The following is a 15643-nucleotide window of genomic DNA, read 5'->3' on the forward strand; positions in this document are numbered from 1 at the left end:
GTAGTACACCAACTGCACACAGTAAAGCAGGTCACTGGGGTAAGCCCACTGTTCAATGCTTTGCTCAAATTATTTAGAATTGTATTTGTGAAGGCTTTCTGGGGTCAATAGTTCCACAGTGAGTTCTTTTTTGCAATGCTCAGTGGTCTGCAATTTCTCCAAGATGATGGCTGCAATGCAGTGCACAGGATTTTATCAGTCTCTTAAAGGGGTACTCCGGTGCTTAGACATCTTATCCCCTATCCAAAGGATAGGGGATAAGATGCATGACCAGTCCCGCCACTGGGGACCCCCGTGATCTTGCCCATCCCGTTTGTAATCAGTCCCCGGAGCGTGTTCGCTCCGGGTCTGATTACGAGCGATCACAGAGCGACTGATTACAAACGGGGTGCCGTGTGCAAGATCATGGGTGTCCCAAGCGGCGGGACTCCCGCGGTCAGGCATCTTATCCCCTATCCTTTGGATAAGGGATAAGATGTCTAAGCACCGGAGTACCCCTTTAAACCTACCTCTATGCTGTCTTCTGATTCTCCTGGGACTGTATGCAAGCAATGATTGGCTAACTTGCAGTCATGTAATCTTGTTTTTAGCTGCAAAGTGTACTGGGCTGTCCTGACATCATCTCAGTGTTCCTGCTTCCTGCTAAGCTGACATGAAGCCAAAACACCATGTGTTAGAGCTGCTTTTTCCACAAAGTTACAAGCGAGACCAGGTTTCCCAGGCTCGGCTCAGTCATCTCTAATGTTACCTTGTAGGGTCCAATGAAGGACTTGTCAATATATTTTTCACTATAAATCTGCTGAAGATACTAACCTCCTGTCCCTAAGATGGGACTGAGAAATACCATTAAATTGAATAGGCTTTAACCCCTTAAGGACCCTTGACGTACGCGTACGTCATGACACCCGGGCAGAGATTGGACCGGGATGCCTGCTGAAATCGTTCAGCAGGCATCCAGTGCAAACGCCAAAGGGGGGGTCATCAGACCCCCCCCCCATGTCGGCGATCGCGGCAAATCGCAAGTGAAATCACACTTGCGATTTGCGCGATTCCGGGTAATTACAGGAATATAAGGGGGATCGCGGTTGTCTAAGACACCCACAATCTCCCTGAAGCGATAGGAGTGAGGTGGCAAGGGTGCCACCCCTCCTATCCCTCCTATCCCTGCTACCACAAATAGCAGATCGGGGGCAGGGGGGGGGTTAACTTTCCTTTTCCCTGTCCTGCCCACCCACAATAGGCGGGGCAGGACGGGGAAACGACGGGGACCGGTGCCAAAGATCCACTTACCCATCCGGGTAGGCGACGGAGGCTGCGGGCGACGGAGATCGGCGGGTGGCGATGACGTGCGGCTGAATCCGACAGGAGCCGGTGAGTTGCCTAGCAACATCTGGAGGGTACAGTTTGAGACCATTATACAGTGGTCTCTAACTGTAGCCCTCCAGATCTTGCAAAACTACAACTCCTAGCATGCCCAAACAACTGTTTGCTGTCTGGGCATGCTGGGATTTGTAGTTTTGCAACAGCTGGAGGACCACAGTTTGGAGATCATTTTGCAGTGTTCTCTAAAAACTGCAAATCCCAGCATGCCCAAACAGCAAACAACTGTCTCGGTATGCTGGGAGTTGTAGTTGCGTACCTCCAGCTATTGCATAACTACATCTCCCAGCATGCCCTTCGGCGATCAGTACATGCTGGGAGTTGTAGTTTTGCAGCAGCTGGAGGCACACTGGTTGGAAAAAACTGAGTTGGGTAACAGAACCTAACTGAAGGTTTTCCAACCAGTGTTTCTCCAGCTGTTGCAAAAGTACAACTCCCAGCTTGCACGGTCTGTCAGTACATGCTGGGAGTTGTAGTTTTGAAACAGCTGGAGGTTTGCCCCACCATGTGAACATACAGGGTACATTCACACGGGCAGGTTTACAGTAAGTTTCCTGCTTCAAGTTTGGGCTGCTGCTAATTTTTCACCGCAGCGCAAACTCCTAGTGGGAAACTCACCGTAACACGCCAGTGCAAATGTACCCTAAAACACTACACTAACACATAATAAAGAGTAAAACACTACATATACACCCCCTTACACTGTCCCCCCCAATAAAAATGAAAAACGTATTGTATGGCAGTGTTTCCAAAACGGAGCCTCCAGCTGTTGCAAAACAACAACTCCCAGCATTTCCGGACAGCCACTGACTGTCCAGGCATGCTGGGAGTTTAGCAACAGCTGGAGGCACCCTGTTTGGGAATCACTGGTGTAGAATACCCCTATGTCCACCCCTATGCAATTCCTAATTTAGTCCTCAAATGCTCATGGAGCTCTCTCACTTCGGAGCCCTGTCGTATTTCAAGGAAACAGTTTAGGGCCACATATGGGGTATTTCTGTACTCGGGAGAAATTGCACTACAAATTTTGGGGGGCTTTCTCTCATTTTACCCACTATGAAAAGGAAAAGTTGGGGGCTAAACCAGCTTGTTAGTATAAAAAAATAAAACATTTTACACTAACATGCTGGTGTTGCCCTAACATGCTGGCGTAAAATGCTCTGCGGGCGCACAGCAAGGCTTAGGAGTGAGAGTGCACCATGTACATTTGAGGCCTAAATTGGTGATTTGCACAGGGGTGGCCGATTACAGCTGTTCTGACATAAACGCAAAAAAATAAATACCCACATGTGATCCCATTTTGGAAACTACACCCCTCACGTAATGTAATAAGGGGTACAGTGAGCATTCATGCCCCACAGGTGTCTGACAGATTTTTGGAACAGTGGTCCGTGAAAATGAAAAATTTAATTTTTCATTTGCACAGCCCACTGTTCCAAAGATCTGTCAAACGCCAGTGGAGTGTAAATACTCACTGCACCCCTTATTAAATTCTGTGAGGGGTCAAGTTTCCAAAATAGGGTCAAATGCGACTAAACTAATATGGGGCATGGAACATCTTAGCTATGAGGAGCGATTAAAGGAGTTACAATTGTTTAGTCTTGAGAAGAGACGTTTAAGGGGGGATATGATAAACGTATATAAGTATGTAAATGGCCCATACAAAAAATATGGAGAAAAACTGTTCCAGGTTAAACCCCCCCAAAGGACGAGGGGGCACTCCCTCCGTCTGGAAAAGAAAAGTTTTAGTCTAAAGGGGCAACACGCCTTCTTTACCATAAGGACTGTGAATTTATGGAACAGTCTACCTCAGGAACTGGTCACAGCAGGAACAATTAACAGCTTTAAAACAGGGTTAGATACATTCCTGGAACAAAATAACATTAATGCTTATGCAGAATTATAAAACTACATCCCTTCCCCTTATTGATGGACTTGATGGACGTATGTCTTTTTTCAATTCCTAAAAGCTCAATGGCGCTCCTTCTATTCTGAGCATTGTAGTGCGCCAGCAAAGCACTTGACATCCACACATGGGGTATTTCCATACTCAGAAAAGATGGGGTTTCAAATTTTCGGAGGCATTTTGTCCTATTACCCCTTGTAAAAATTTTAAATTTGGGGGAAAACTAGCATTTACACATCCAACTTTCCCGAAAAGTCGTCAAACACCTGTGGGGTGTTAAGGATCACTGGACCCCTTGTTACGTGCCTTGAGGGGTGTAGTTTCCAAAATAGTATGCCATGTGTTTTTTTGTTGCTGTCCTGAAACAATAGTGGCTTCCTAAATGGGACATGCCCCCCAAAAACCATTTCAGAAAATTTTGCTTTTCAAAAGCTAAATTTGACTCCTTCTTTTCTGAGTATTGTAGTTTTCCTGCAAAGCATTTTACGTCCTAACATGGGGTATTTACATACTCAGAAGAGATGTTGTTACAAATTTTGGGGATCATTTTTTCCTATTATCCCTTGTAAAAAAAAAATTTGAGGGAAAACTAGCATTTTAGTGAAAAAAAAAATTATCATTTTCACATCTAACTTTAACAAAAAGTCGTCAAACACCTGTGGGGTGTTAAGGCTCACTGGACCCCTTGTTACATGCCTAGAGGGGTGTAGTTTCCAAATTAGTATGCCATGTGTTTTTTTTTTTTGTTGCTGTTCTGGCACCCGAGGGGCTTCCTAAATGTGACATGCCCCCCAAAAACCATTTCAGAAAAACTCACTCTCCAAAATCCCACTGTCCCTCCTTCCCTTTTGAGCCCTCTACTGCGCCCGCCGAACACTTGACATACACATATGAGGTATTTTCTTACTCGAGAGAAATTGGGTTACACATTTTAGGAAGATTTCTCTCCTTTTACCCCTTGTAAAAATTCAATAACTGGGTCTACAAGAACAAGCCAGTGTAAAAAATGAAGATTTTGAATTTTCTCCTTCAATTTGCTACTATTCCTGTGAAACACCTAAAGGGTTAACAAACCTTTTGAATGTCATTTTGAATACTTTGAGGGGTGAAGTTTTTATAATTGGGTCATTTGTGGGGTATTTCTAATAAGAAGGCCCTTCAAATCCACTTCAAAACGGAACTGTTCCCTGAAAGATTTCGATTTTGAAAATTTTGGGAAAAATTGGAAAATTGCTGCTATACTTTGAAGCCCTCTGATGTCTTCCAAAAGTAAAAACATGTCCACTTTATGATGGAAACATAAAGTAGACATATTTTATATGTGAATCAATATATAATTTATTTAGAATTTTCATTTTCCTTATAAGCAGAGAGCTTCAAAGTAAAAAAAAAATTCAAAATTTTCAATTTTTTTAATAACATTTTTGAATTTTTCACCAAGAAATGATGCAAGTATCGACAAAATTTTACCACTAACATAAAGTAGAATATGTCACGAAAAAACAAACTCGGAATCAGAATGAAAAGTAAAAGCATCCCAGAGTTATTAATGCTTAAAGTGACAGTGGTCAGATGTGCAAAAAATGGCCATGTCCTAAAGCGAAAATTGGCTGGGTCCTTAAGGGGTTAAACACATAACCTAACCGAACTACCAGTAAGAGAAGTCAGGAATCAAGCGACCACTATACAGGGTGGGCAATTTATATGGATACACCTTAATAAAATGGGAATGGTTGGTGATATTAACTTCCTGTTTGTGGCACATTAGTATATGTGAGGGGGGAAACTTTTCAAGATGGGTGGTGACCATCGTGGCCATTTTGAATTCGGCCATTTTGAATCCAACTTTTGTTTTTTCAATAGGATGAGGGTCATGTGACATCAAACTTATTGGGAATTTCACAAGAAAAACAATGATGTGCTTGGTTTTAACGTAACTTTATTCTTTCATGAGTTATTTACAAGTTTCTCTTTGTTTACAGCCATTGACATGTCGTCGAGGTTAACATGTGAGGATCGGATAGAAATTGTGTTGATGTCTGGTGAACGCAGTAACTGGGTCATTGCAGCAGATTTTAATGCAAGACACCCTACGAGACCACCCATCTCCCATGCTACAGTTAGCAAACTGCTTGCTAAGTTTTGTGAAACTGGTTCAGTGTTGGATTTGCCAAAATGTGGACGCATGAAATCTGTCAATAATGAAAAAACATCAGTGACTGTCCTAGCTTCATTCAGCAAGAGCCCATAGCGTAGTACTCGCCGCATGTCACTGGAGAGTGGCACTAGTCGAACATCCCTTCGGCGGATATTAGCTACTAACAAATGGCGCCCTTACAAACTCCAGCTACTGCAGCATCTCAACGAGGATGACCAAGATCGGCGCACTGAATTTGCAGAATGGGCAAAACAAAGATTGGAACAGGACCCTGAGTTTACGCAAAAGATTTTGTTCAGTGATGAGGCAAACTTTTATGTGAATGGGGAAGTTAACAAACAAAACCACCGCTATTGGTCTGACACTAACCCACATTGGATAGATCCCTTCAAGACTGTTGGAACACAAAAATTGATGACATGGTGTGGTATATGGGGTACAAAGATAGTGGGGCCATTCTTCATCAATGGAATCATCAAAGGCCACTGGATATGCGAAATTGCTACATAATGATTCATTTCCCTCTTTATGCACTGAAGCTGGCACATTACCTGAGTTTTTCCAGCAAGATGGTGCACCACCACATTATGGGTGTCAGGTCCAAGCATTCCTAGATGAACAGTTTCCTGGAAAGTGTATTGGTCGTCGTGGGCCAGTTGAATGGCCCCCAAGGTCTCCCGATCTGACCCCCTTAGACTTTTATCTTTGGGGTCATCTGAAGGCAATTGTCTATGCTGTGAAGAAACGAGATGTGCAGCACCTGAAACTACGGCTACTGGAAGCCTGTGCTAGCATTTCTCCTGCGGTGTTGCTATCAGTGTGTGAAGAGTGGGATAAGAGGGTTGCATTGACAATCCAAAACAATGGGCAGCACATTGAACACATTTTATAAGTGGTCAGAAACTTGTAAATAACTCATGAAAGAATAAAGTTACGTTAAAACCAAGCACATCGGGGGCGTGGCTAGCTACGCATGCCGGTGGTCGCTTGAGTGCATAGCTCCGTCAGTAACCGGCTGTTACCTCGGCACATTGCAACTACATAGCTGAATAAAGGGCCTAAACAACGCCCGACTACCTCTGGCATCGACTGCTACTGCTTTGATCATGACCCGCACTAGAGCTAAGAAGAAAAGCCCTCTGAAACTCACCACCTTCTTCCCCGCTGCTGAGCGGACCAAAGATGGCGCTGACCTTCCCGGGCATTTCTCTCCTGCCCTGTCCCAGCAAGCTGCGTCTGCCGTCCAGCCTCCGGTGGCGGTGAGTCGTCTGTGCCGCTCGTCTCCTGCTCCATCTGACGTGTCGGTAAGCACTATGTCATCCCAGTCACCCGAGCACATTCCGGGACAGCCTGCAGCGTCTCCCTCCCTGTCAGGGATCAAAGCCCAGAGACGCTCCCCTGCACTGGCGGCGTCCAGCGCCGTGCACAGCAATCAGGCTCACACTGCTTTTGACCCTGCAGCTCCTATAACTGAGGCTGCTATAAGAATTCTGCTGGCTAATTTACAGGCTTCCTTCCAACATGCCCTCCATACGGCTGTTCATAGCATTCAACAAGAAGTGCATTCCTTGGGCTCCAGAATGTCCCATATTGAGAATAAAATGACTGAGGTCACTGACTCTCACAATAACATGGCCGACCTGATTAACTCCATGGATGAGGAGCTCACCTCCCTGAGGCTTAAACTTGTGGATATGGAGGATAGGTTTCGGAGGAATAACCTCAGGGTGAGGGGGATCCCTGAATCTGTTAAAACTGAGGACTTAAAAGAATTCCTTACAGATTACTTCACTGCTTTTCTCCCTCAGGCATCGTCTCAAGACCTCCTTATAGACCGGGCTCATAGGCTCCCTAAGCCTAAGTCTGTACCTGTGTCATCGCCCAGAGATACCATACTTCGCCTGCACTTCTTTCACATTAAGGAACGAATCATGCTTCACTCTCGTAATGCTGTCACCCTACCTGAAAGATTTGCCTCCCTCTCCATCTTTGCTGATCTCTCCGCTGCTACTCTAGCGAGGAGGAGAGAGTTTGCAGCCGGCACCCGCTTCTTGAGAGATAACTCCATCAGCTACAAATGGGGATTCCCTGTGAAGGTGATTGTGACATACGAGGGAGAGAAACTGTCAGGATCCGGACTGGTATGCAGCTAGGACACTGGAGGTGGATCCTCTGTGACAGTGGGGTGATGGCGTGGGCCGTACCAGGGGAACGGAATCTAAGGGGTTACTGGTTTTCACCAGAGCCCGCCGCAAAGCGGGATGGACTTGCAGCGGCAGGAAACCCCCGGGTTTTTCCACCCGATAGCGACTCAACCCCAACTGACAGCTGAGACAGGCGCGGTACACAGGGACAAGGCAAGAGCAAGGTCGGACGTAGCAGAAGGTTAGGGTAGGCAGCAAGAGTCGTTGTCAGGGGCAACAGCAGAAGGTCTGGGTACACAGGCTTGGGAACACACTAAACGCTTTCACAGGGCACTAAGGCAACAAGATCAGGCAAGGACAGGAAGGGGAAGTGGTTTTTTTTATATACAAGGAGCAGATGGAAGCTAATTAGGGTGATTGGGCCAGGCACCAATTAGCGGTGCGCTGGCCCTTTAAATCTGAGAGCCCTGGCGCGCGCGCCCTAGAGAGCGGGGCCACGCGCACCGGGACCCAGCAGGAGATCAGGACAGGTGAGTGGGATGGGATGCGATCCGCGAGCGGGCACGTCCCGCTAGGTGGATCGCATCCCCGCCGGGCACCACAGAGCAGCGTCTCCGGTCAGCGCTGCCGACCGGAGCGCTGCAGGGCAGAAGACGCCGCGAGCGCTCCGGAGGAGGAGGAGGAGCCGGAGCGCTCAGCGTAACAGAAACACTCAGCTTCTACGCCTCAGGGTTTGCTCAGACTCTGTCAAGATTGGGGCCTCTGCTCTGATGTACCCACACCTCTCCCCTCCACTAGAGGAGAATCTGCCCGTCTAGCGGAGGAATGGATCCCGGTCACCAAGAAGAAGAGGAAGACAGCCTGATTATGGACTGCCCATTTGTAATGTATCACATTAGTCTATTTTCTACTTTGACTATTCTTTATGATTTCTGAGATGTCTTATGTTCTCCCTGCACCCTTTATTCGCACAGCCATAATGCCAGTTTAGCCACGGTTTAGTACACTTGGTGTTTCCAATGTATCCCCCGAGAGCGTACTCCACGTCCTCTCCCTGTCTGGCAACTGCTGTTTCCTTTTTTATGTGGCCCTTCTGGACCGCTGTTTTGTCTGTTTACCTTCCTTTGTCTGTTTGGGGCGTGGTCTTCCCTCATCTTTGTATCCACCTTACAAAATGCCTTGTTGTGACTGGTGACCCTTGGGAGGCCACCTGGTGTGCCTCTCATCTCATTGCCTTTAGGACTGTGTTAATATTTTACTATACCTTTAAGGTTTGTTTCCCTCATCTGTAAGGGCCTCAACTCGCCCTTTAAAAGATCTATGGTTTGGAGGGAGGCTGGCAACCTGGGAGCGTATGTGATCTGCCTCCAGGAGACACACCTTCGCTCTGAAGACTCACACAGACTTTCGCATAGGTCCTTCCCTACCGTATTACATGCTCCTGCCCCCCGTAAAAAAGGTGAAGTGTCTCTAGCATTTTAAAACTCAGTTGCGTTAACTGATGTGAAGGTGGAGTCTGATGCTGGTGGCCGTTTTTTGATTGTGAGATGCTTTCTTAATAACACACCATATGTATTGTTTGGAGTTTATGCACTAATGTTAAACAAGTTAAGTTCTTGCGTGCAGTGCTGCGCAGGTCGGCTATTAATCCTCGTGATAGGGTTATAATAATGGGGGATTTTAATTGCCCCGTCTGGCCCTCAGTTGACTCCTCATCCATGAGAAAGGTTGCTGAACCCTCCCCTATGTTTCATACCATTCACTCCTATGGTCTCTATGATGCATGGCGACTCATGCACCCTACCGAATCTGATTTCAACTTTTTCTCCCATTCCCACAAAATTTATTCCCGAATTGATTGCTTTTTGATTAGTGCCCCCCTACTAGATTGTCTTCTCCAGACATCTATTAACACGATTACATGGTGTGACCATGAGCCCATTGTCTTATCCATTAGAGATTCCCTGGCGAGGCCCATTGATAGACTATGGCACGCAAGCCCTTATGTACTGAAATCCCCAGAATTCCAGCCTAAATTGGCGTCTCTCATAGCCTCTTACTTTGAAACTAACCAGGCCTTGGTCTCCCTGAATTCTACGCTATGGTGCGCCTTTAAAGCAGTGGTGATGGGTCAGCTTATTAGTCAAACCTCGTTCCTTAGAAAATCTACAACAGCCAAATGGCTTGCTATTAATACTGAACTTGCCGACCTGCACAGACGAAACAAGCTTAATGCATCCATAGAACTTACTACTCGCATCTCCTCTCTTACTGAGGAGCTGCGTCAACTAGATCTCTACCGTTTTGACTTAGCATTGAGGCGTATGAGGATGAACTTTTACTGGCGCGCTAACAAACCTGGTAGTCTACTTGCACGACAGATTATTAAAAAACAGCAACATAGTAGGATAGCTTATTTAGACGGTACCCTAGGTGCAAAGATAGTGGACCCCAGGGGGATTGCGGACTCTTTTGCTGACTACTATACCTCTCTTTATAACCTCTCCTCCTCCACTGACACTACCCAACAGACTCCTTCTTCTATCTCTTCCTTCTTATCCTCGATAAATCTCCCCACCTTGTCTCATTCTCAAGTAGCTGACCTCGCTTTGCCGTTCACTACTGAGGAGGTACTGTCAGTACTGAAATCCTTTAAAACGGCCAAATCGCCTGGTCCTGATGGCCTTACTAATGAGTTTTACCTAACCCACGCATCCTTATTGTCTCCCCTGGCGAATGTTTTTAATGAAATAGCTCGTACTGGCTCCATTCCTAGTGAAATGATGACGGCGGTAATCATGACCTTGCCCAAACCAGGGAAATCGCCCACTACTCCTGCTAATTTCCGCCCTCTCTCTCTACTAAATGGGCACTTGAAGCTATACGCGAAATTGTGGGCCAACCGCTTAGCGGCCATTCTCCCGTCTCTGGTCACTATGGACCAGGTGGGATTCGTTAGAGGGAGACAGACTCTTGATGGTACCAGGAGATTCCTGGACCTCATATCGGTGGCCAACAGGGGTCGGACGCCTTCTCTGCTCCTTTCTCTGGATGCGGAGAAGGCGTTTGACCGCGCCCACTGGGGTTATCTGAGGGAGGTGATGCGAAGATTTGGGTTTTCAGACCCCTTGATTACAGCATTAATGGCACCTTACACTAAGCCTTCTGCAAGGGTATACACGGGGGGACTCCATCTAGGACATTTCCCATAACGAATGGTACCCGCCAGGGGTGCCCTTTGTCACCCCTGATTTTTGCTCTTGTCATGGAGCCAATGGCTCACCATATCCGGAGCTCCCCTGATATCACGGGTATAGCAGTGGGGGGGTCGGGATCACCGCATCGGACTGTTCGCCGATGATGTGGTCTTGTCCGTAACCAACCCTATCTCCTCCTTGAGGTCAATAATGCATATTTGTTCTTCGTTTAGTGATATTAGTTACTACAAATTAAACCCCACAAAATCTGTGATATTACCCCTCAACTTGGATCACAATACAATCCATTCTCTAAAATCCCGGTACTCCTGTGGTCGGGGGATTGTATAACATACCTTGGCATTAAACTGACACCATCAGCTTCTACTCTCCTATCTACTAATATGACTCACCTCACTGCCCTACTGAAGACGGAGATAGCCAAATTCATTAAAATCCCCATGTCCTGGATAGGACATGTAGCAGTGGTCAAAATTTTTTTTACTTACCTAAAATCCTTTACCTATTCAGAAATCTCCTTTCCCATCTCTGTTCTACATCGTCTGCAGTCCCTCCTCATGGGGTTTATATGGAACCACTCAAGAGCTCGAATATCAGCGAAAGTTTTATACAGGCCTGTCAGAGCGGGGGGCCTCGGTTTTCCCAATTTGGCTTGCTATTATAGGGCTGCTATCCTAACACAGGTTAAACAGTGGTGGGACACGGAGGTTACGGCCCACTGGGTCAATATTGAGCGGGACATCCTAGATGTGTCGTCATTTAGATCTCTACTCTGGTCTATCTACTTGCAGCGTGATTTTCAACCGAGCTATGTACCTACAATTCAGGCGGGTCTCTCTATGCGGCTATACGCTATCAGGAACAGTTTTGTCTCTCCAGGTCCCTACAACACCACACCGCTATCGGCTATCCAACTGTTATTACCTAGTACTGATCTTTCCACATGGATGGAGGCTGGTATACAATCCCTGGGTGACATTAGTGATGAGAACAAACTCTCTCAGTTTAGTACGATCTCAAATGGTTTTTCTATACCCAGTAGGGACTTTTATAAGTTCCTCCAACTTAGACATTTATTGCCATGCTTGAGGTGGAATCACATCTGGCCTGCTACACCATATAACACATACTTCACCGGGTCGCCCTCAGGTAGGGGAGGGGTGTCCAAGGCTTACTTAGTTTTTGCATCACAATCTAAATCCCCTACACTGCCGTATCAACTAGCTTGGGAGTGTGACCTCAACATCTCTATTTCACAGAAAAAATGAGAATGGCTATTTTCGCTTCCAACTAGATTGTCACATAATGTAGGTCATTTAGAATCGGCCAGGAAGTTAATGTACTGCTGGTATTTGTTCCCTGCCCGTTTAGCAAAAATTTACCCAGAAGCTTCTCCTCTTTGTTGGCGATGTGGGGAGGCACAGGGGACGTTGTTCCATGTCTGGTGGTCCTGCCCGAAGCTGAGGGCATTCTGGGATAGTATGCGCGCATTGCTACAATCACTGATCTCAGAACCGTTCTCTTGGGGCCCTGGGGTCGCTCTATTATCCCTTCATCCAGAAAAACTTCTACACTCCAGCTTATTAATCAGCTTCCATGTACTCACTATAGCTAGAATATCCATTGCCAGAAACTGGAAGTCCCAGGACATAGCGTCTGTGGCCAAACTTAAACACCATCTTATACATACATGTACTATGGAAATTATGATTTTAGATAGGTTGAAGATGTTTAGATCCAATATTGCTACTTACCTTGTGAGGTCTGAATTGAAAAAGGGCTTGCAGGTATGACATGTCAATGATGGCGAGACAAACTATCCCTACTTGATGGTTACCTTTCTTGTCTATTATTACCTTACTTTATTCTTATTACTGTGAATTTATCGGAAGTCCACGCACTACTTTTTTCTTCTTTGTAGTTCTACTGTTGTATTAGCGTGTGTCGCGCTAACAGTTGTTTACCATCTCTACTGTTTTGGACCTGCATGTCCGTAATGTTCTTGTAATATTTTCTTAAAATATAAATAAAGTTTTGAACAAAAAAACCAAGCACATCATTGTTTTTCTTGTGAAATTCCCAATAAGTTTGATGTGTCACATGACCCTCTTCCTATTGAAAAAACTAAAGTTGGATTCAAAATGGCCAACTTCAAAATGGCCGCCATGGTCACCACCCATCTTGAAAAGTTTCCCCCCCTCACATATACTAATGTGCCACAAACAGCAAGTTAATATTACTAACCATTCCCATTTTATTAAGGTGTATCCATATAAATGGCCCACCCTGTAATTTGCTCAACTACATTTATCAATACAAGGTAGCAATATGGCAACTGTCTGATTTAGACTATGAGGGAGATTTAACCCCTTAATGACAGTGGAGGTAAATGTACCTCCTGGTGAGCTGGTACTTTACGCACCAGGACGTACATTTACGTCCTATGCATAACCGTGAGCATCGGAGCGATGCTCGGGTCATGCGTGGCAGGTCTCGGCTGCTGATAGCAGCCAGGGACCCGCCGGTAATGGCGAACATCCGTGGTCGTGCGGATGTCAGCCAATAACCCCTCAATACAGATCACGGCATCTGCAGCATCACAGTCACTAAAATGGATGATCGGATCGCCCGCAGCGCTGCCGCGGCAATCTGATCATCCAGAGTGGCAGATGGAGGTCCCCTCACCTGCCTCCGCTGCCTTCCACGGGTCTTCTGCTCTGGTCTGCAATCGAGGACTATTAAAGTGTAAAAATTAAAGTTAAAAAAAGTTAAAATTAAAAGTAAAAAGAATTGGAAAACCCCCCTCCCCCAAGAAAAACGTAAATTGTCCCATTTTCCCTATTTCACCCACAAAAGGTGTAAAAAAATATTTTATATACATATTTGGTATCGCTGCGTGTTTAAATATCTGAACTATAAAAATAAAATGCTAATGATACCGTACGGTGAACAGCGTGAACGTAAAAAAAAAAAGTCCAAAATAGCTGCTTTTTTTTAACATTTTTTTCAAAAAAATTTATTAAAACATCATTAAAAGTTTTATATTCACAATTATGATATCTATAAAAAGTACAGATCACAGCACAAAAAATTAGCCATCATACCGCAGCTTATGCGGAAAAATGAAAAAGTTATATGTCTTCAAAATAGGGGGATTTTAAACGTACTAATTTGGTTAAAAAGTTTGCGATTTTTTTAAGCGCAACAGTAATAGAAAAATATGTTATCATGGGTATCATCTTAATCATATTGACCCAAAGAATAAAGAACACATGTCATTTTTACCGTACATTGTACGGCGTGAAAACAAAACCTTCCAAAATTTGCTAAATTGCGCTTTTCTTTTTAATTTCCCCACACAAATAGTATTTTTTTGGTTGCACCATTTTACATTTTATGGTAAAGTGAGTGATGGCATTACAACGGACAACTGGTCGTGCAAAATATATGTGGATGAAAATATAAAAGAGTTAGGATTTTTTGAAGGCGAGGAGGAAAAAACGAAAATTTTAAAATTAAATTGTCTGAGTCTTCTGACCCAAAGGGGCTGAGTCCTTAAGGGGTTAACAATACATATGCAGAGGAAAAGTTTCTCATAGCAACCAATCAGATTGCTTCTTTCATTTTGCAGAGGCCTTGTTAAAAATGAAAGAAGAAATCTGATTGGTTGCCATTGGCAACTGGGCAATTTTTCCTCTGCACAGATTTTGATAAATCTCCCCTTAAAGGAGTAGTCCAGTGGTGACTCAGTGGTGAAAAACTTATCCCCTATCCTAAGGATAGGGGATAAGTTTGAGATCGCGGGGGGTCCGACCGCTGGGGCCCCCTGCGATCTCCTGCACGGAGCCCCGACAGCCCGCGGGAAGGGGGCGTGTCGACCTCCGCACGAGGCGGCGGCCGACACGCCCCCTCAATACAACTCTATGGCAGAGCCGAAGCGCTGCCTTCGGCAATCTCCGGCTCTGCCATAGAGATGTATTGAGGGGGCGTGTCGGCCGCCGCCTCGTGCGGGGGTCGACACCCGCTATCTCGGCGGAGAGCCGGGGCCCCGTACAGAGAGATCGCAGGGGGCCCCAGCGGTCGGACCCCCCGCGATCTCAAACTTATCCCCTATCCTTAGGATAGGGGATAAGTTTTTCACCACTGGACTACCCCTTTAAGTGTAATAGAGTTGACATATGTAATTAAAAAAAGCAAGCTCTATTTTTATTGGTTACTTTGTCTTGAGAGGCACTATACAGTCTTGTCCAAATAACTTACCGATTGGCCGTCATATTACTTATTCTTTATATTTACAAAAATGTGTTTAAATCACAAATTGACTTAAAGGAGAGATTCAGTATGTGTTTTTATGGATTAATCTGCATTCATTGTAGGGAATTATGCAGCATTACAGAATATATAGTTTTGCAAAATCCTTACAAGGCACTTATTTATTAACTAAAAACATTTTGAAATGAACTTTCCACTTACATTCTATGATCATAAAAGTTTTCTCTCAAGAAAAGTCTAAGCCACAATCTCTACTTTAGGCAAGTGATTAAATCCTGCCTATCTGTGTGATATCTTTCAGAAAAATAACACAAAGGAGGGGATAGCTGCGGGGGAAATCCTTTCTAAAGTCAGATCTAAAGAACATATTCCCAGAATTAAATATTAAAGAAGTTAAATATATCCTTCTGCTCGAGCACCGAGGTTTGGTGAGGCTTTCAATAGGATTAACGTTAACATTATGTTGAGCAGATGTCAACTATCTATGCAATGGGAAGTGTTTTACATTTCAATAACATTTGTTTCTTATTCTGAATAGAGTATCAATACACAATATACACACAAT

The sequence above is a fragment of the Hyla sarda genome, chromosome 4, assembly GCF_029499605.1.
Source record: "Hyla sarda isolate aHylSar1 chromosome 4, aHylSar1.hap1, whole genome shotgun sequence".
In the NCBI taxonomy this organism is placed as follows: domain Eukaryota; kingdom Metazoa; phylum Chordata; class Amphibia; order Anura; family Hylidae; genus Hyla; species Hyla sarda.